The sequence below is a fragment of the Neodiprion lecontei genome, chromosome 3, assembly GCF_021901455.1.
Source record: "Neodiprion lecontei isolate iyNeoLeco1 chromosome 3, iyNeoLeco1.1, whole genome shotgun sequence".
In the NCBI taxonomy this organism is placed as follows: domain Eukaryota; kingdom Metazoa; phylum Arthropoda; class Insecta; order Hymenoptera; family Diprionidae; genus Neodiprion; species Neodiprion lecontei.
In genome coordinates, this window is record NC_060262.1 from 17,381,767 (window position 1) to 17,403,635 (window position 21,869).

Below are 21,869 nucleotides of genomic sequence, written 5' to 3' on the forward strand. Positions count from 1 at the left end.
TTTTTTTTTTTTTTTTTGTGCCAACGTATTCAAACAGTATATCTCTTTTTCCGTACGTTCAATTCATTCAGGACATTATTACTTTGAATGGTGTTCCACATTCACGAACGCGTCCTCGCCTCACTTCACAAGCATAACGGCATCGATTAGCTGCAAATGGTGACGTTGGAAATCATAAATGTGTTTCAGACGTCTTGCGACCTTTCGGTATTTTGTCCATTCTTTCTTCGTGGGTTTCAAGATTTTGACCTTTCGTGTTTTTGGTCAGTCGTTATTGATAAATTCGGGTTCGGGAATTTTCGAGAAAGGCACGAGTCTGACATTTGAAAAGTCGACTTATTGATTGTTCGGTATTTTCGCAATTGACTATTTTGCCCTTCGTAATCTTGTGCATTAACAAAAAAAAAAATGTCCCTATAAATTTATTTATAGAATTTGCGTTCTCAATGGTTGTTTTTCTACTAGACAACTTTTCGTATTTATGGTCTTTCCATGTTTTTAACTATCAGCAATTTAATTTTGGACTTCGTCCCGTTGAATTTTTGGTCTTTCGTATTTTTCTAGCCCACCCTTTGCTAAGTTTAAAATTGTCTAAAATTCAGTAGACTATATATTGAAGCAACACTCATATTTTCCAAACATTTTTCCGAAATTACTTTCAATTAGCTAATAAAAGAAACCCATGTCACAAATGTAAAATGGTTTTTAGGGGGGTTTTTAAGGGGATGTCATAGGCATTGAAAAACTTTTAACCTCCTGCAACGCAAGTGTATACGCAAGGAAGTTTTGACACCGGTGGGCGGAATCATCTTCAAAAGGTTTCTTGCGCATACATGTTTGTCGTACGAAGGTGAAGATTTTTTTTCAAAAGATATAATGTCAACCTAAAAAGTAGTAGAAGGTTTCTTTGAACTTTTTTTAATCGCATTGAAATATCGATTTTTCACCAACATTTCACGGAAGTCTCTTCTCAAGTATGTAGTCAACGTTGCAAAATATTAATTTTATTATTTTACATTTACAATTCCCTGATTTTTGTTAAGACGTAAAACTTCGAGAATCTTGGTTCTTGATGATGCATTTACAACGTATCTATGGGGGAAAAAAGATAAAAAAAATGATTAATCGTTGGATTTTGACTGAGAAATTGAAAAGAAAATTGCAGTTTCAGCCTCTTTTAATTCTCCTTTTCAACTGTCGAACCGTGAGACTGGTTCCAGCCTTTCGCTAACAATAAGATGCAGAATATGACGAACAATGACAATGATATCTGCAACAGCACATATTATACGTATTATTACAGTTACACATGTTGGGCGTCGAGCGAAGATACGAGCATGCAGCTGGAATCTGGTTAATTAAATTTCGGAATCACACGGTTGGAACGGCGCTTAGTAGGTCGGAGGCATTGTTGACGAACGTATCCGAAAGCCGAGTAATCGAATTCCCGTTGATTGCGGACGACTCGGGGCGTAACGAGATCGAGGGAAAAAATGTCGATATAGTCAGGGAACTTGATTTGTATGTCACGGAGTTAACCAAAGCCGGAAACGTCTACTGGCGTTTCATTTCCTCCTGCTTTTCAGACTCGTAACCTGTTCTAGTTGTGCAAATTCGCCGTCACCGCTTCGCCACATTGTTCGACATTTTGGAACGACAATGGAGCGACTCCAAAGAAGCGTGCCGAAAACTGCGAAATGCCGCGATGTCTCTTGTACACCTGATACCTGCGCGCAGCGGAGTGACAAAAGTTTCCCCCGCCACTTTTTTATTTGAGAACTAATGACATTCCTTTGCCATAGCAACAAAAGTAGATGTTGAAAAGGAAATTGACTAGTAAGAGTGGCAGCATTGATTATAATGATAACAAACAATGGAAACTTGTTTGCTTTTCTATCTCGAGAGTGCGCTGCGATAAATTATGTTACCAACAAACGTGGGGGAAAATTCAAAGGTTCTACTAACCTTTGGTTACTTTATCACCCAGCTCGATTCAGGTGGAAATTTCTTGCAATACATTGTCTCGAATAAGGGTCCTATACCGAAGCATTGAATTTTGGGAATTTACATCTCGCCAACGAATTATTCAATTCATGAAAAGAATGAAAAATACCAAACCCGTTAGAAATAACATTTTTAGTTAACAATCAATAAAAGCATATTTTACAATATTCATCACTTAAAAATCGACACATACAGTGTTCAATTAGCTTCACAACTGATAGTAGATTGTACATCAAGGAGGCAAAGTAGATATCTTTAATAGAACAAGACATGGCTTTTATGGTGTACGCGATGGTTTACGTAACAAAAGTGCACAATTTTTTTTTTGTCCTTTCGTAGAACCGATTATTTTAAGTAGTGAGCCGACCGATAATTTTTTAGCTGTAGTTACTGTACAGTCTTCGACTATTTTAATTTTAACTATTACCGAAAAATGTTTGTGAGTCTTGTAGCTGTAACCATGAGATACTATGTATTGCTGTTCGTTTTGATTATGGTCACTTTAACTACATTTGCTTTTTATAAATATTGCAATAACCGAAACATGTAGCACTGATGACTATATACCTAATCTCACATTAAATAGTTACTCGAGCCCCATTTTTTTTGTTGCTAGAACAGTACTTGAACCTCGACTTAAGCGTATCTACATTGATACTTATTTCAGTACAATGTCTTTGACGAGGTTGAAATTGTTAACGTTATCGTAACAAAATATTGGTAAGAATTTCACTATTTTCAAGTTTCCAACACCTTGAAAGCAATTTAGATTTCGAAATACGAGTGTGTCTTATCTTATTACGGATTGTTAAATTTCAGACAATTCTAAAGTCGCAAAATAACAGTTTTCTCTCAACACGAATCGTTATGGGAACTTCAGCATGCTTTTCTTTGCAACCATGCATATAACAAAATGGAATTTCCCTCTGTGATTTCCGAACGAATGTAATGACGCAGGTCGTAACGTCCATTAGTGCAGATAGCTGCGGTTATAGTAAACATTAGGTTTCCTTTGACTTACTGCCAAGGCTTGTGGTTACGTACATTTATCGTATCGTATCGCTCTTGTTATATTTTTATTGATACCTTCTGTAAACCGATCCACAAGATTTCAGTATTCTTGTGGAATTTTTCCATCTCCTTAAAACAATGAGGGTAAGGTTAGTAACGTTACAGTAACAATGCAGATTTAGAAAAAATCGTTACTTTACACTTTTAGGATCGTCTGAAATTTGATAAACCATAACAAACAAAACATGCTCATATTTTTAAAAGCCAACTCCTTGATAGTCATTCAAATATTGCACAGCAACGATATTTTCCTTGATGTTTTGTTACGTTAACGTTACTAACTTCAGCCTCGTCTGAAACAGGTATTCAAGTAGCTTAATATTGCCTGAAACACCAATCTTAAGGTTTTAAAAACTATACTTTTGTTCTAGAATACTAGACCTTGTGAATTTTTGTTATTGTTCTTTCGTTCGGATGGTTATCCATATTTCTAGACTGCGCAGAAAAAAAATATTTGAAGTTGGTAATGTTATCGTGACAAGACATTAGAAAAAAACGACTATTTTCTTATGTTTACAATGACTTTGAAGGCTCCAAGATTTCGAAATATTTTGTTTTGTTACGGTTGACTGAATGTTAAATAATTTAAAAATCGAGATTTAACGGCGTTTCCCCGAAATGAATCGTTACGATAACGTTACTAACCTCAACGTGAAAAATCTTTGATCACTGCTCTTGCAAGTAGGATCTTATGAGAACTTGTACCATGTAATTCAGAGCTCTGTCGGGGCAAAATCACTTTTCTACCGGCATTGATTGTTCGTAATACATTCTCATCCGTTGATAAAGGCACGTAAATAAAATTACGCGATTGTTTCCCTCCCTTCTTAGGTAAAAAGAAATTTCGAAATTAGTCAGTCGCATTTGATTCACATGATGCGAGGACCTGTTTTCCTCTCTTTATTCCGAGCCCGGTGAAACCCCGCGAGGTTAGCAGCGGGATGGGGAAGAAAAAGAGAACGAGAAGAATCCTCTCCCAAATTACCTATTTCACCACATTTGGTTAGACTCGAAATTCGCCGTTTCTTATTTACCTCATATCCTTCCCTCATTACTCGCTCTGTTCGGTGTACAAGAGCCTGATAATTTATTCGCTCGAACGATGAAATAACACCCACAAGTCACAACACCTTCGCACCTGTTCGCACTCGCATTGTTTTTGTTTCGGTTCGTCACTTCGTTCACACGTCAAAGCGCAGCAGCGCCGCCGATTCGAAGGTTCGATGCGTGACAGGATCCGACATCCATATCATAGCGTCCTTATCTCCCTAAAGCAAAAGCCGTTACAGAGCAGCCCGGCTGTTCGGTCGAATCCAAGCGTAGGCATGACGTAGCCGTGAAAAAACGTTAGCCGCGCGACATACCAAATTCCACAGCTTTCCCGATGCGCTCGCTGCTGTCGTGCCTTCCGATTGGCTCTCGAAAGCGCAAGCCGAGCGATAGGAAATTTCTCCGCGTACAACGCGCAATTTTTCCGTTGTATCAACGCGTCTGACACGCAACGCCGCCGGCACTTTCGGATCGCAATGACCGGACCGAACTTGTTTGACGCTCCGCGTGCGCCAACTCTAGCAGCCAACTATCAACGGCGTCCGACTCGGGCGACGCGGGATTGTGTGCCTTGGGTTAGCACATGGGCCGAACAGCTGCCCGTTTCCTATCCCTACCCAAACGGAGGAGACCCGGGGACCCCGTTCCATACCCTGTGCGACGTCACTCCGAGAGTCATTGTGACCGATTACCATATCATCATCTCCCTCTACCCGCGGATGGCTCGTCCCCGTTGCTCAACGCCGAACAAGCTTCTCGCTTCAAGAATTACATTTTCACGGAATGCCGTGTGCCACCGTCACGTGCCAACTCGGCTCTCGTTTTTACCCACCTAACCGGAAGAAGATTCGGCGGTGCATTTCCAACGAGCCGTACCGTTGTACCGTCTCTGTCAGAAGTTGGGAAAACTGTGGAAAAATATTCAGTAGTGCTGTTTGCGCCAACAATGGTGAACACGAATGAAATTTGAGAAACGAAAATTCGAAATACTTCAAACTGTAATGCTTTTGATACGCTGATAGTGTTTTTGGGCTTCTTTTGTTCATAATAAGGGTTTCCAGAGACAAGCTGAAAAAAGTTTTATAATCACTTACCTACAATGGTTATCTGAACTCCGATTATGGTTAAGGAATACTGCGGTTTATATATAAATAGCAGTACCCACATCCTGCTCGTTACTGTTACAGAGTAGGATAATGTGTCGACAAGAAATCAATCAAATGACAAATGTTATTAAATTACGGTAAATTTAAAAAAAATCAGCAATAATTTTTCTGAGGAAGTTTTTTATTTTTCGTAAGAAACGATTTTTATTCTCTTTCACAAACCGGTTTCAGTATGTAATGATAAATAACTCACGGTTTTATGACGTAAGGCTTGCAAAAAACTAACGTTGATCGAAAAATATTAAGAGACATCTGAAAAATTGTAAAGGTTTGTCAAAATGTCCTGATGAAAGTAGAATTTGTAGGTACTTCGGAGCGTCTAATGTACCTACTTTAATTCGCGTTAAACGTTGCTATTTATTATGCGATTCTTACGAGTAATAAACCGCAGTTTAAGCAAGATTCTCGTGGGAATCTGAGTTGGAAGAAAACCAGGGATATTTAAAGGTGTAATTAGAGTGATAAAAATTAATCCTTCAAAAATTTTACACATCTAACTTAGCTGGGATGGGAATTAGGCCACATATTTATATTAGCGACAAAATTGGAAGATGATTTTGTACGGACGAGTCAAAATAAATCACTGCACAGAACTTCCGTCCAGGTAAAAAATGTTTTATTTAATCCACATCTTGTTTTTCAATTGACTGTAGCCTTGAAGCCACTTTCGAATATCGCATAAACGGAGCAGTAAAATAAGTTTCGTTTGCGGTATTTAAAAATTTACAACTAACGGAATAGCGCATGCTGTATAAATTCATCAAAATTGACAAAACCTGGTTGCTCTGTGGATTAAGGTAGGCAGAAAATAACTGTTGGCAGATTCTGATCAATGTGTTGTATACTACACATTTGAATTATTGAACGCTAAAAGGATATTCTATTTCTTTGCTTCGATAAATTAGAGTAAACGGGAAAATTGGAATCGTGGTGATTTACTCTAGTATACAAGCACCGCTTTCAGGTGAATTGATCGAGTATACTGGGCCTGTGAATGTGAATCGTAATTAACTTTTGCCGGGGCCTTATTCGGAAATTTTCCCACCTGTCAGAGTGAATCAGTGATAGAGAGGATTGAGCCCAATGTTTTTGGGGAATGTAATATTTTTACATCCATTTTCCACGCGACATAACGTCGGCCATTGAAAGACGAAACAAACAAAATAATGACCTCATTTATTAGTCTGTTTTCTGGACTGACAAAAATCGTCCACAGGATAAGGTATGATCGCTGAAATCTGACGTAGGTATAAATAACACATTGACAGAATCAAAAGTTTCAAGTGGCAACTATGGAATACTTCACAGGGATTAGCTAAAGAAGTTCATACATGTTTGAAAACCATTTTGACACCCTAAAAATGATTATCATCGAGTACTCAACTTTGAAATAGCTGAAAACTAATGATGTGGTCATGTCATCCCTACTGACTAATCCAAAAATATTGAGCTCTATCACGTGCATCACCGTTTCACCCTACAAGTGAGAACAATTTCAGAGTGAATAGGTGCCTAGCTTAAATACTGCATGACAATAGTGCTACGATAAATCATTCGACAATTTATCACTTCTAGAACCCAGGAAAATCCATCATCTGGGAATACTGAAATGCCCATAAATACGTATAAGACGAAAACAATTCGGTCGGCAATGGAGTTAGTAGATAAATTTGGGGCTAAATGGTTCGAGTTTAGCCATCTGCAGTATTGTTAGCTGCGCTCAGTTTTCTGGTTGGGAATATTTTCTGAATTCGACCAGTCATTCCAGACAGGTTTTTACCGGCAGGCTCGTGCTTGAGAACCGCAAGCATCGCGTGCAGCCACCACCACATCCATAGCTATATGCGGAATAGTGATAGATTTCAGAAAGATTGGTTTCCGGTAATTTGGTGCTGGTAGACTCGGTGCGGCATAGGAAGGTCGTTTTCTTGCAGGTAACAACGAAGCGTCTTCAGGTATAGAGAGCTACTGACCCTGCCTGCAGTGCCGAGGCTTTAAACGCGCGGAGAATGCCTCAACTGGCCAGAAGGGAATAACAGACAACTTTTCGTTTTAAATTCTCACAGTGGTTTTAGTGCAGGATACGGGATAAGGACGACCTAGACCCATCTGTTTACCAGATGAACACCTACACCCATCTCTTTACTCATTCAAATTTATATCGAAATACAGAGAATTCTATTACGAATACGATGGTATAAGGTTGCCTGGTTAAAACCAGTCAAGACTACGGGTTGCCTAGATTTGAAACAGTGCGCGAGAGAGAAGCGCGGCGCGTAATATTGAGTGCGATAGAGAAGGACGCAGCGTAGCTAATGCTAGTGACGCAGGTACCAGGTAAAAGAGAGTGCGCCGGTTCTTTTCTCCGTGTGTTCGAAAAGGACAACACTACTGCCGAGAATCATTTTGGGAGTAACAGACTTGGAGTAATAGTTTCGGCAACCAACCTTTGCGTGTTCCTTATGCTTCGTACTTTCGATCAGTGGTGATTTCGTTTGATTAACAAATAGGTAAAAAATTTAAGAAAACATTCATTACATTAATTTTAATGGAGCGTAGCCTTGACCGAATTGCGTCAAGCAAGCTATTTGCGATATGTTTGTCCGCATGTTAAGATAATTGCTAAAAAATAGTATTCTTCTGGTAAACAGATGGGTGTAGTTCGTCCTTATTTCGTATTCAGTACTATTTACGGTGTTTGCGAGACGCGAGTCTTAAATATTTCGAGTTTTCCTACGAGGAAAAACCACACATGATAAAATCTCTCATTGTCAGCTCATCACATCCGCGAGGGACGTGAATTTCAGATTTCTTTCCATTTCCGTTCTTTTTGTTTTATAATTTTTTACCTCGTTTCAATTAGCGAAGAAAGTATCGTAGTGAAAACTTGAATCCCAGTTCACACGGTGCGGCCAAGCTGTGTTATTGTACGTACAATTTATTTATATATGTATATATATCTCGCGGAGGGACCTCATTTCTATTCCAATTTGCAACGCAAACTTATTTACTCGCATCGGAGCCGGTGTAGCGTAGAAAGAATATTCAAGATGGAATTAAGAGGTGTGTTCTTTTATGTATTGGCATCTAACAGCTAAATTCAGCTAGTTACCTATATCCATCGTTACAGAGAGCAGCTTGATGAAAATGTCCAAAGTAAAACTCAAAAAGAGAATAAAAAATTACGGTAGCTGCGTTAATCAGATGTAGTCTCAAAATCTCGAATATTATAATACACATACAGTCGTTGTATGCGCTTGATAATGAACAGGACAAGTTTCTGACACAATATTTGCATGGAAAATATCCAATCGCGGCTAACGAAGTCCAAAACAACTGATGAATTACCAAGTTTATTTCTTGCGCACGAAACGTATGGAGTACGAGTATATTATTAATTGTAGCACCTTACGTCATTAACATAATAATTTAAGTTTCAAAATTTAAGAAAAATATCTTAGAATATAGCTGTTTCGGTGAATTTTCTAAAGATCAGTGTCATATTCAACATTTTTCAACGATTTATGTATTTTCATATACCTAGATACTGCAAAATTTTTCGATAATTCACAGAATAGCATAAAAAACTTCAGTAAAACATCTAATGTATGTTTTATATATAAATCGCATCGATTTCCTGACGAAAGTACAAGTTATAATACGATGATTTCAACAATTTTTAACGCAGAAAATTGCAATATTTAAATGAAATATGAATTTTTAAGGCTACTATCAACTACTATGAATTTTGAAGGTATAAAAAGGCGATAAAGCAAAGAAGATTTAAATAGAATTAGTTGATTTCTCTAGTGCCACCCCCAATACCTCAACCAAAGTCCGAGTCCGGTAGTTTCAATCAGTTTTTGAGAAAAATAAAAATGACTAAAAAATGGAAAATAATTTTTTTTACAGGATTGAGTGGACTGATTTGTTTGAAAATTTAATATGTTATGAAGGCGATTGAGAGCTTTCATAGACACCGTGGACCGACTTTTAGCTTAATAAATTCGTGGATCATAAAAATTATTTTCTCTCAATTTCTTAATTAACGCGATAGTTAAAAAAAATAAGAAACCATTTCTCTTCCCGAAAAACCGAATTTCCCAATAAGTTCTGACCGAATTACTGCAAATTATCATCTTATTATTATATAAATAGTACACTGACATTTTTCTCAATCTTCCTCAAAAAGTTTTTCCGATGGTTCGCCTTGACATTGATTACAATTTTTTTGATCAATATTTCTTTTTTTATATTTTAACATACGACAAAATCCACATATGGTTTCACCAATAAAAATCTCTTCTGTGAAAATCGGCGAAAACTCATTCAAGTCTTCTCAAGTCGAAATAACTTTAGCAGTTCCTGCTCTTTGCTTCATGAATTGGTCACAAATTGAACACTTAGTATTTTGTGATTTTACTAAAGACATAATTATAGAAAATATTAAACGATATTCATGAATAAAAACAGTTATTTAGTAACAATAGTAGTGTGTTCTGTACTTTTTAAATAATAACCTCGAAATTGTGACGCTCAGAGATTTTTAGTGATTTTAGGAGCACTATCTATAAGCGATATTATGAATAATCTCTATCTAGCTAAATACCTATCAGTTGCGATTCTAGCGCTCTCGCTTATGGCAGCTTACTGAACTACTTATTTTAATGCGTTATTTGTTTCAGAATATGTGGAGAACTATTATAAGCAACAATATATTTCTATTAATTATCAATAGGTATTATATTTTATTGTGATATTTATTATCTCTAAGAAAGTGATTTATTTCAGTGTATTATTTACCTTATCCACCTGACTATGATCTACACACTGAACAGTCAGTCCTACGTATCTTGCTTCGTATACTTGAAGTTTTGATCAATCAAGCTTATTTACAAAGTTTCAAGCTACCCAAGTTTCTGTAATTATTTAAATATTTATCGTGGAATCTCGATATCAACACCGAATTGAGTTTTTGATTAAAGTTTATCTATCAGAACTCCAGGTAAATCTCGTTTCTGAATTAGGCACTGTGAACTAAAAAATTTGGTACGAAACGAACAGTACAAGACTTGATCGTTGAGAGCTCCACAACATCAAGACTAAACTTGTAAGAATTATGTTGTATCTTGTGAACTTTTACTGCAAAGTGACCAATATTTAATTATATGAAAGTCAACTCGCGTGAAACTTTGCTTTTACATTGTAATCATTATAATTATGCCAAAAAACTCGACTTCAAATTCTGAATGTGTAAAAATTTCAAATCTTTCTATAGCGTTATTATAAAGCTACTTTTGATGCACCATAAAGTTGTACGAAGAAATCTGTGGACAGATTCGAAGATTACAGTCGAAGGAGCTACACATTTTGAAATCATCAATGTTTCACAAGTGATTTCCTGTAGATTTCCAATATTAGGAAATTGTTTAAATTCTACTAATCCCCAAGTGGTTCTTAAACGTTTGAAACTGCTTGGCATATTGCTCATTTCCAAGTGATTTTCAGTATTAAAGTATAGCTCGAATTCCAGTGATATTCAGTGATTTTTGACTGATTCCTTAAGTAAATGGCCCCTCGATGCTGGTGTTTGGTCCTATGTTTAGTGGTTCGTATTTGAAAAGCTAGCTGTCCATGCGCATGTCACACTAATTCTGATTCACTCAAAGCTTTTATTGATTAAAATATAGGAAGGATGTTTTAATGTTCTAGATAGACAAAATAACAGATTACGTAAAACAGAGCACTATACATGTTATACATGCTTGTGAATATATGAAACCATGAACAGTGTTCAAGTCTATTTTTTTTTCTTATTATTAAACCTCATAGCTTGCATTATGTAGCACAAAACTTTCCAACCCATATAATGATGAACGAATAAACAGAAATCGAAGGAATAACAGAGCTAAATGTGATACTTGCTTGCCAATCGGTGAGCAAGGTCGAGGTGCGTGTCTATCTCAAAGCCGATGGAGAACATTACATACGATTGTACGATTTCTCGGCTACATTAGATACTGTCTTCCAAGTAGCACTTTCGTCGCCGAGTTAGATTTCACAACTACGCCAAATGACACTCAGGTAGTGAAATACATTTGCCATATGATATACATAACTGATTACGTTATCATCAATATCATACCAGAGTGGTCATATTCTGTAAATTTAACATGTTTTTTTAAACTAAGGCAATAGATCAAGTTAAACACTTCATCAAAACTACAGTGTGAGGAAGCTGTCAAATTTTTCACAGTCACGGTTGCGAATTAGAATATTTTCATCACCGCTCTCTGAATATATTCATAATTAAGCATCAAGGTTAGTTTGATGTGATAAAACTACTTTTTGAATAGCCTGGAAAACAGCGGTGTTACCGCAGAAGGCTCTGCAGTTTTTATTCTATTACGTGTTAGCATAGTTTTCGTTCAAGTCATTCGTATGAGAACTAATAATAATTCGCATTTTGCTACACTGTAATCTTACCTCGTATTGCTGTCGCATTGCATATTATTTCGCGACTGATGGAATGGAAATGTATTTTTGACGAGTATCTGACAGGTAACTCTTTTTTCGTGTGAAATATAGCTTATAAATTTTTGACATGTTTGTTTTAGAGCACGTTCAAATACTTCCTTATTCATTATCCCGACTATTTCAACAACTATGCTCTTATAACCCTAAAAGTGAAAGCATCATTGTTCAAGAAAGCGGAGCCATGCTTGGTCAACCCTCTGGTGGCAACAGGTGGTACTCAAAGTGAAAATGGACTGTACTTGAAATTTCAGGACCATACAAAGATTTCGCGGAGTACATTTTTGTTCTTTTTATTTTATGTTCGTATAATAACCACGATTTTAGTTCTTTTCTCAAGGACCAGACAGGTTTTAACCATATTATTGAAATTTTTACGTTCAAGAATATTTCAAATTAACGCTAAAGGTTTTGAATTTTTCAATAGCACGAAGCAGTTGCTGAAGACCTGGAGGAAACATTATTTTCTTTGTTTATCACATCTATAATTAAAAACACATAACCCGGAATAAAAATTATGGGGACAGTTTCTTTATACTTCGGTACTTAATTCTTTTACAATATCAGAGGCTAGTCAAAAAATGATAAAAATTTCTAGAATGTTTCCAGGATCGTACACTAACACCCGTATTCATAGTCCTTCCTTGAGGAACAAGGATTCTTTGTTCTCATTTCACGTTCCATGAACAAGAAATCCTTGTTCCTCAAGGAAGGACTATGAATACGGGTGTCAGCGTACGGTAGAGCAACTCAACAGTAGTCCGTACAGGAGGTGAAATTACCGTACAAATACGGTCCTGACACGCGCTGCTAAAAGTGGTTCGCGAAATGTCCCTCGATTCTGCCGCCAATTTCCACCACTAGTGGCGCTAGTAGTTACCTGACGAGCTTGCGCGCGGTCAGCGAGGGCAGCGAGCGTGTCAGAAGTCTACTAGCGCCACGTAGAGGAACTAAAAAACGGGGACAAGACGCGTAAAATTTTTTAGTATACGAGCAGTGATGAGTGTCAGGGGGCTGGTCCTGACCGTACAATTGGCAATACGGACGGCACTACCGGTTACATTATTATCGACCGAAGCGAGCGATCGTGTCGCGCTCTCTTGTATTTTCTACGTAAGCTTCCCGGACCCGTGCTCGGAGCTATTTTTAGCCTAATCAGAATTGGGCAGCAGAAATTACTTTCGTCATTTCATTACCCGTAAATTACAATTACTGTGAATAACTGTAATATTTAGTAACTAATTACAATTGCGGGAAATAATTATAAATTTTGATTTACCAATTACAGTTAGTATAAACAATTGTAATTTTATGATTATCAACTACAATTACTCGAAATAATTGTAATTTTTTTGTTGTCAATTAAAATTACTTGAAAAAATTGTAATTTTTTTGCTACTAATTACAATTACTTGGAACAATTGTAATTTTTCTGTTATCCATTACAATTAATGGAAATGATTATGTTTTTTTTTCAAATTTCAATTGTTTTTCATAATTTATTTAAACAAATTACCTTTGGAAACGTAATGTCGAATTCTCAACATAATTTCAAATTCCGAAAACATCGGGAACTTCATGGAGCTTACTTATTCACATTGACTGGTCAAGCAAATTATTTAAACAAATTAATTTTTCAAAGTAATGTGAAATCCTTGATCAGCTACCCAAAAAACTTTGGTAACCATAGCCCATTCACATATTGACTGTAAAAGACTCGTTCCGATGACACCATTTGAATACTCCAAAAACGGAGTAAATTTATTTGTCTATTTGTTATTATTTCACAGGAATAACGTTAGAGAAAAAAATTCAATTGGACCACATCGTGTGGTTTACAATTACTCAAAAGAATTTTAATAATGTCTGATTTAATTACAATCACTGAGGATAATTGAAATGATTTCTGATTAAATTCCAATCACTGAAAGTAATTTTGATAAACTTTGATTAAATTCAAATTACTCAATGTAATTTTAATGAAATTCAATGTCATTAAAAATTATCCTTAGTGATTTGTAATTGTTAATTTTTTATTACAATTTTGCCCAACACTGTAGGCAGCCTAATATGACATATGCCTATACAGTGCAGGCGTATGTCATGTATCTAGTCTTGCGGTTTGAAAAGAACGAAAATTCTTCATCGAAGTGACCATTTCGTTGATGCTGGAAATATTAGAATTGGTATATTTCTGCTCTCCGTGTATCGGTCGTATTGATGCTGATGGCTTAAATAAAAGTTCTAAAACTATATAAAATTATGAAACTAACCGAATGTTGAAATTCAGAAATTCATCGTAAGAGGGGTGAAATCTGGGATGAAATGTTCGCCGGGTACGCCACAGGCTTCTCATCGCGGTAAAAGATTGTGCGTCGACATCGCGAGCGTTTGTGTTTCTTTGTAATGAACTTGGCGTGGTCGGTGACCGCCGATCTTGATTGGTTAAGAGGGAGGTTAACAATAAGAGGAAGTCCCAGTCGGTTTTGACTTTGATCTTGACGCACGTTCTCATAGAATTGAGTCTCGGTGGCTGGGTGACAGATTTGGTTTCGATAATCGACCGATAGAGCGCGTGTCAACAAATATACAAGATCCATCGGTAAAACTGTCATGCCAGCCTCCGAGACTCCGCAATTCTGTAAGATCCTGCGTCACTTATCAAAAATTGCAGATTCTTTTTTTACGGTGCATTATTGGGTGAGACTCCATTATTTTGCATATTTATGTTCGGCATTGAGTACAGAATGCGGCTGTCATTGCCCGAATCGCGCCAGTGATACGTAGGCTTCGAGACTAGTCAAAATAAGTGATACGTACACACGAAAAAGTTATTTTTTCTAGATTTCGATGATTTTCATGGCTTCGTTAGATCCTAATACTCATAAATCATCGAATCTCAGAGGAACAATCTAGTACGACGCATCGTTTTGGAGATATATTAATTTTTTTGTCAAAATCAACTGGAACTTCCTCTTAATATGCTACTAGAGGATGCATTTTCACTGACTGAGTGAAATATCATTTATTTTGCCAAGTATCAAAGACTCGGTATCGTTCACCCGATAACGTCGCAGCAAGCGCAATTCTACATGGAATTCCGAACATACATGTCCAAAAAATTCTTTATTGCTTGGAAAGATAATGACAGATGATGTATTGCTGTGATTGAATTACCACTAATTGTAGGAATATGTGTTTTGTCATCATTGTCGCATGAAGCAAAAGAGGTTTTGTACATTTGAATCTAGGCTGCAGATATTGCATATAAAATTGTGCTATCTGTGGCATATTTATGCCAGTGAGGCACAGATTCCGATAATAATCAAAATAAGTGACATCTTGGTCGGTAAGGATTGACTATACCATCCTATACGCAACGAAAATTTCAACTAGGATGCTATAACTCGTGAACTTTTGACCGTTTGTTTTGTATTGGATGTTGGAAAAGTTTCCTCCAGCCTTCTCTTCAATCTCACAAAGTTTGATCAAAATCCACGAGGGTCTAGTTCCTCGATTTTTCTGGTAAGTCAAAGTTACAAGTTTTTAAGAAAATGTACTTGCAGTAAATAAAAGTTTGATGCTTCAATCAAAGGATGTTCTCTTCTGGAGATCCACTTACATCTTTGTCACCTGCATGTATTTTATTCAACTGTTATGGTACGTACATGTTTCGTCATTTCAGAACATGCATGAATTTCACTATCGCGCGGAATTTCGTTTGGGAGTTATGTGCATTTTTTTGCTTGCCAATTATCGTAAAAGAAGAGGCGTTGACATCATCATTTGTAATCAATGCAGAACTCAGGAGTTCCTAATCATGATATGAAGGTGAATATATAAAATCAAGTGTAAGTCAAACTGAAATAAAAAATTCGGCTTCTCAAAACGAAATCTCAGCCCATCATGAATTCATTCTGGGTATGAGACGCACCGGTTTGAACTCTAATTGTAAGAAATAAATTCGGAAAACGATTTCTATCTCTTCAATTTGATTAACTTTCAAGAAAGTCCATGGCTGTGTGACCATGAAAAGCCTCAAATTCTGAATTCTAATACGATCTGCTGAATTTCAGGTGAATCAAAAAAATTGTTCAAAACCAAGGTAACCGACCATGATCGAAGTAAATCAGCTAAATTTTATCATTATATGACAATACGTGAGAAACGTCACAGAAATGGAGCGATGGTAGGTAAGGATGAATCGACTCATTTTTTATATTAGAAATGTTGTTTCATTAGGGTTAACTAAAGTCCCTACAAAATATGGTGACTCTAGTGTTTACTAGCATTGGAGCAAATAATATTACTGGCGATTTTTCAAATTATTGCTCTTTTTTCGTAACTTGATTCAGACGGTGGGCCCCATTAATTCTTAAGTTTGCGTAGAACGGAAATAATTTTCATCATGGTAACCATTGATGAATGATAATACAGACTGTGAGTGGATCGTACACCCTGTACATACCTACCTACTTTGAGTGCGGAGTTCGCCGGGTTCAATTTCATCTCTGCTACCCTGTAAAGACCTTTGGCCCTTGTACCGAATTATTCACATCTCTGGCAACTGAGAAGAGCAAAGCATCTTGAAGGGTGAAAGCGAACTCTAATTTAACCTTTTACTGGCTGCACTTTCGGATTGCTACTTCGCAAATTCTCACTTGAGGAACCGTAACGGCTCGTTAACCAGTTATGTGTAAGGTGTGCGTCAAAATGACAGAAGGTATGCTGCCACGGTTCGTTTTGAGATCCGCCCCCGATATGCTTAGACCGCCATTAATCTCGGTGTTCACTTCCGTGTGCTAAATAATGTCGGAACAATGCTGAAGGAGCCATTTATTATTCAAGTGGAAAATTCAAGTGTATAATGAAGAGAAGGCAAATTACTTATAGGTACCCTCTACTCGAAAACATTCCGACCGTCTTCTAAAGCAATGGAAAAAATTGGGAAAATCTACTGAATAAGGAGGGAGAATATGAATTTACGAATAAATTACGGCCAAACATAAGCTCAGAAAGATGCATGATATTTTCAATCAAGAAGAATATGTAATGTTATTAGCCTCTTGTTACTTGAACTGTTTTTTAAATACATTTATTACATCTATGACACATAAGGTCCTTTGATATTAAATAACTTTTGAAAGAGTAGATTTATCATAAAATGATAGACCTTTTTTGTAGAGCGTTCATTTCCCGACAAAATCAAGTTCTGGTCGTGTCAGTACACTAATGCGTTGACGGTTCATAAAATTTCAAAATGTAAACAAAAATTTCCTATGTTATTTTAATGGGAATTAGAAAATTGCGATAAAGCATCTCTAAATATTAATATTAATAGTTAAAACTTGGACAGCATCTTGTTTCGTCATTTCGAACAATATTTTCGACTTGAATTTTGAAAAAAAAAATAGTCGATTTTTTTGATACAGTCTAATACACGTAAACCTATAAGTGTGCGAGCGCTCATATAGTCTGACATTGCTGTATTGTCCTATTTGCGACTTTGCATATATTCATACCGAATTATGGAAATCGCTCATCGTGACCCGGATTATCAAGAGACGAAGTGACGTGTCACACCGCCGTGCTTCTATCGTGGTCAGGCAAGTGAGAAGCAAATTTTAACATTGTTTCATGCAGACCGGCATCGGTGTAACCTTGTTTTTCCGGAATTTTAGGAGATGAAAATTCTCAGGCACAGGTAAATATAATACTCGGAGTCGCTGCTTGGTGAGTAGCACTTCTAGACTAAAAATTAATGTCACGAACTCGCTGGCGGAATGAAAAAACAACATATCGAGGGGCTAACAAGGACCGATTTTCATCCTTTTAGACCGGATTTGGATGACACATTTCTTTAAAAAAAGATTGAGGTTTAATTATATGATTGTCAAGGTCATTTGCCGGCAAAATTACAGATATTTCAAGTTGGTAATTTTACAACTATCGCATACATACCGGGACAATCTCTTGAAACTTGAAAATGAACTGTGCATGCGCGAAACAATTTAATCTCATTGGACGGCAAAATCTTTCCGCAGCGATATTTTTGTCTGCGATGCAAGGGGCCAACGTACACAAAACGTACGTGTACGTTTGAATTTTCAAAGAGCATAAGCATTAAATTCCGACCGTTCTTTGAAGAATCAATTTTCCGACCCAATAAAATGTTTCCCAAATCTGTTCCGAGTCACTACCTCAATTATTTAAGATTCTAACCTTGAAAATTCATATCAACTACATTGCCGCCAGAAACAGTTTGACAGTTGAAACTCGGGATGGCCAGCCTGCACGAACAGCTGATAAAACTCGCGCATGCGCAGTTGATTTTCAAGTTTCAAGAGATTGTCCCGGTATATTTTGCGGATGAAAGTAAATTTTGAATGCGTTGAAAAACATAAGCTCAAGCGAAAAATTGCGTGACGCGAACTTAGGTGAAGCCACTCCGTGTAATTCAAGTTCCATGAATCTTTCAGCCAGCATTTTGCTGAATACATACAATACAGATTTTCAATTACTCTTCATCGTATAATATTCATATCGTCATTGTGGTCATTGTCATCTTCATCATTTTTATTATTATTTTTCATTATACCAAAAGTACGGATCTATTGATTCATAGCAAAAGTGTAAAATGATGTTCGAAACGTGTTACTCTCAACACCAATGATCTCAAATTTGATAAATTGAACAAACATAATTTTTTTCACTGTTTACCAAACCATTGTTATTTAGAGATTGCCGTACGAAAAAGGTACGAAATGTTTTCGAAAGCGTTATAATTTATTACGCCATATAAGTTACGGCATGTTATTTTCAGTAAAAACACGTCGATTATGAACTTTGCCTCCGATGTCATCACGTGGAAAAAGTACTTTTGAAACAGAATGATGGACAATCGTACAAAATTGCTGCTCTTCATTACCGGTCAAAAATTCGTAAAAGAGTATAAAAATTTTGATTTTTAGTTAAAGTTACGATTTCAGTTCGAACACTGTCGAAAGTGTGATAAAAATACTTTCGATACACTGTTTGAAAAATCAATGCATATTATTTCCTAACATTCAACGTCAGAAATTCGATGATGTCACTTCAAGACTGATTGCAAAGCTAAGGAAATTCTAAAAAGTAATCCTTGTCATAAAACTATCTAATGACGAGAAATTAATATAACGAACAGTTATTCTACAAAGAAATTACGATTAACATCATTCGAAGTTTCAGTGCGAATATGTAATCGTATTTTTTCGTACGTATCTACACTTGATTATTGTCAAACTCATCACAAATTGGAATGTATAAAACTGATATGCTAATACTTTCCGAAGATCAGTGAAAAAAAAAAAATAAATAAAAATCATGGAAAATGACAAAAATTATACGTTTCATGCTACAGTGTTTTCTTCACGACTAAAAAATGATGTGTATCATTCTTAAGTTAATAAGAAAGAAATCTTATAAATTTCAAAGCTTTCTCATGTGTGTTTTGCGGGATAAGTCCGTGGTTTCGTGTGAAAAATTTTTAGGTTAGACGAATGACGTAAGGCATTTTCTATTTTAATGAAGTGGACGTTATATGCATCTGCAAATTTAGTACCTTCGCATTTCGTATCACTGCAACGATGCACCCGATTTTCAGTATTGAAGGAAATTTTTGTTTACTTGAACATTATCTGGATAATCATATTTTCGATAACTTCGAAATATTTTCGCTAACATTTTTCATACCCCAACAAGCTTCATCTCATAACATTTGATAATATCAGCAATTTGATGAGTAAAATGCCATGACAAATGAAACCTGTTGTGTATTTTTGCATGAAATATCAATATTTGTTGTTCTTCGTTGAAAAGTTTCGATGATAACATCTTGTAGATTCAATTGTAAACGGATATATTATTATTTCAATACTGCAGTAAAGTATGAACTGCGAATTTTATACAATGTCCCGGTAATTCCTTGCTCGCTTCTGTTTATCCACAACGGGGAAAAAGTTTTCCGCCCGGAGTTTTTTTCGCAGAAATTACCTCGACCGTTTTTTGGCGCCTGGAGAAAATCAAGTAATATTTTACGCTGGTTAATTACCATTTTAATTGGAAAAATAATGAAGAAAAATTATTCAAGTGTAAATTAAAAAGATTTTGTTTTCGTACAGTCGTCATGGATTTTGGCGCTGAAGGCTAATCCAGTAACCGCGGAAAAGTTTCCCAAATTTTAACGGTACGTTTTTTTTTTTCATTCGGAAACTGCATGGAAATTGGAGTTTCTGCATTATCTCGTACTTTGGTTGACAGAACGTACTCGTATTCGAAAAATCAGTCCGGAAATAATGGCGGTACGATTTTTAAGCTGTTCTTATTCCACAAAAAATTGCACGAATCTTGTTGGGAAAGGCTACAAGTGTTTTTATCGAAGAAGGGCTTTCACGACTACAACACGATTAAGAATTTATAATTTGAGTTAATCGCTATTGAAATTTCTAAGACTCCTAAAATTTTGGTAACAACTTTGAAACGTTAACACTGTTAACACACACACACATATATATATATAAATATATTTTATTTTTTTTAAGTTTGGCATCGTCTTCATCGAAAAGGATAAACCTGCGAGGATTTTTTTCATCATTACGAAAACGGAGATAAAAAATACATTCTGAAATTATAAACAAAGATTTACAGTTGGATATTAATGTTTCATTTTAAAGTGATTATACCCACAATTCCTCATTTTTTAACATACGTTGTTATCAATAGTTAATCACTATCTCAATGTTGTTGCCACGAATCTCTTTTTTCGTTGATTTGAAAAAATGATAAAAGTGCAATCCGACCAAGGTACGAAGTGCGAGTGTGTGGCTTTTGAGGAATTAAGCTTTTGATGTATTGTTGTCCAAAAATGACGTTGCAAACATTGTAAGTGGATAATAAATCAATCATTCCTCTGGCATCACAGAGGCTGAAACTCGTGGATATTTCTGAGGAATTTATGTATCTGATCGAAAACGGAGATCCAGATGTGTCGAAAGTTAGCGAAACGTGCGCGTTAACGAGGAAACTCCATCCAATCGAGCGGGAAATGCCCGAGGGGCAAGGGGTGGGGAGTTTGGAAATTTTGATTGAACCTGCTCTCGTAGCTTCGTTTGGCACGATTTACGGAAAGTCTCGATAAAAAACTGAATATTTTGCACCTCTATTCTTTCACAATTGATTATCCTGAAATACTAATAACAGAAAATTTTGGTAATCCAGAAAAGTTGACACTGGCGTGATTTTTCAATTACTTTTTCATCTCAATTCGAAGAAAACATTCGGAATATCATTGTAAGTATATTTTCTTTAAACTTCGGGATGTCATGTAGTAAGAGAAGAAACGCTTATTCAAGTTCATATAAAATTAAATTGACCTGCGAATTTTATCGGCCTTTGAAGTATGAGCGATCCAACCCATTCCATTATATTATTCATAGTTCTAGCACAATGATGACTATAATGTTGAATTTGCAAAAGTTCTTTCCCAACATGCAGGGCGGAAGACGTTGGAATCCATACGTGAGCAAAACTGGATTTTGTATCGAGGCAGGATCTGCTTATTGTAAGTTGCGCCGAAGTATTCGATAGAAAGTAATGGTGATGGACTTTTTACATTGATTGTGAAGAGCAGATGAGTCAACGTTATTCATCGACATCTGTCAATCAGTATCTTGCTGTAAATTGCAATAGAGAGCTGTCGGAAAAATAATTTCACCACAAAGTTTGTAGTAAATCGAGCTACGATTATGGTGATCGCGATTAATTCAATTATCGCCCAAGTCACTATGCTTGTACAATTCATAAAAAATTCCTTACCCACTATATTCACGAATTTATTTCGAATAACGACGTTTTCTCATCTCGAATAGTCTTCTCTGAAGGGTTAACCGCACATCTGCACGTCTGTATACGTACACACAAGGACTATAAACGATTCAAATGATTTAATAAGATTTCACATGACTTCATCTAGGATTACCAGAAATTTCGGGGAGTTCAGAGAATTCA

At 36.3% G+C, this 21,869-nt stretch overlaps 1 protein-coding gene across 5 annotated transcripts in view; it reads right to left on the bottom strand.

Moving 5' to 3' along the window:
* Positions 1-21,869, bottom strand: part of LOC107219511 — a 251,610-nt gene that overhangs the window by 50,950 nt on the left and 178,791 nt on the right. Inside the window, exon 1 of one of the 5 annotated variants that reach the window (XR_006903178.1) lies at positions 4,110-4,662. The exons of 3 other annotated variants lie outside the window; for them this stretch is intronic. The gene's annotated coding sequence lies outside the window, so the exon portion shown is untranslated. Of the gene's footprint in view, positions 1-4,109; positions 4,663-21,869 lie in introns of those variants that run through there. One more of the 5 variants, XM_046733519.1, reaches the window with a different exon arrangement.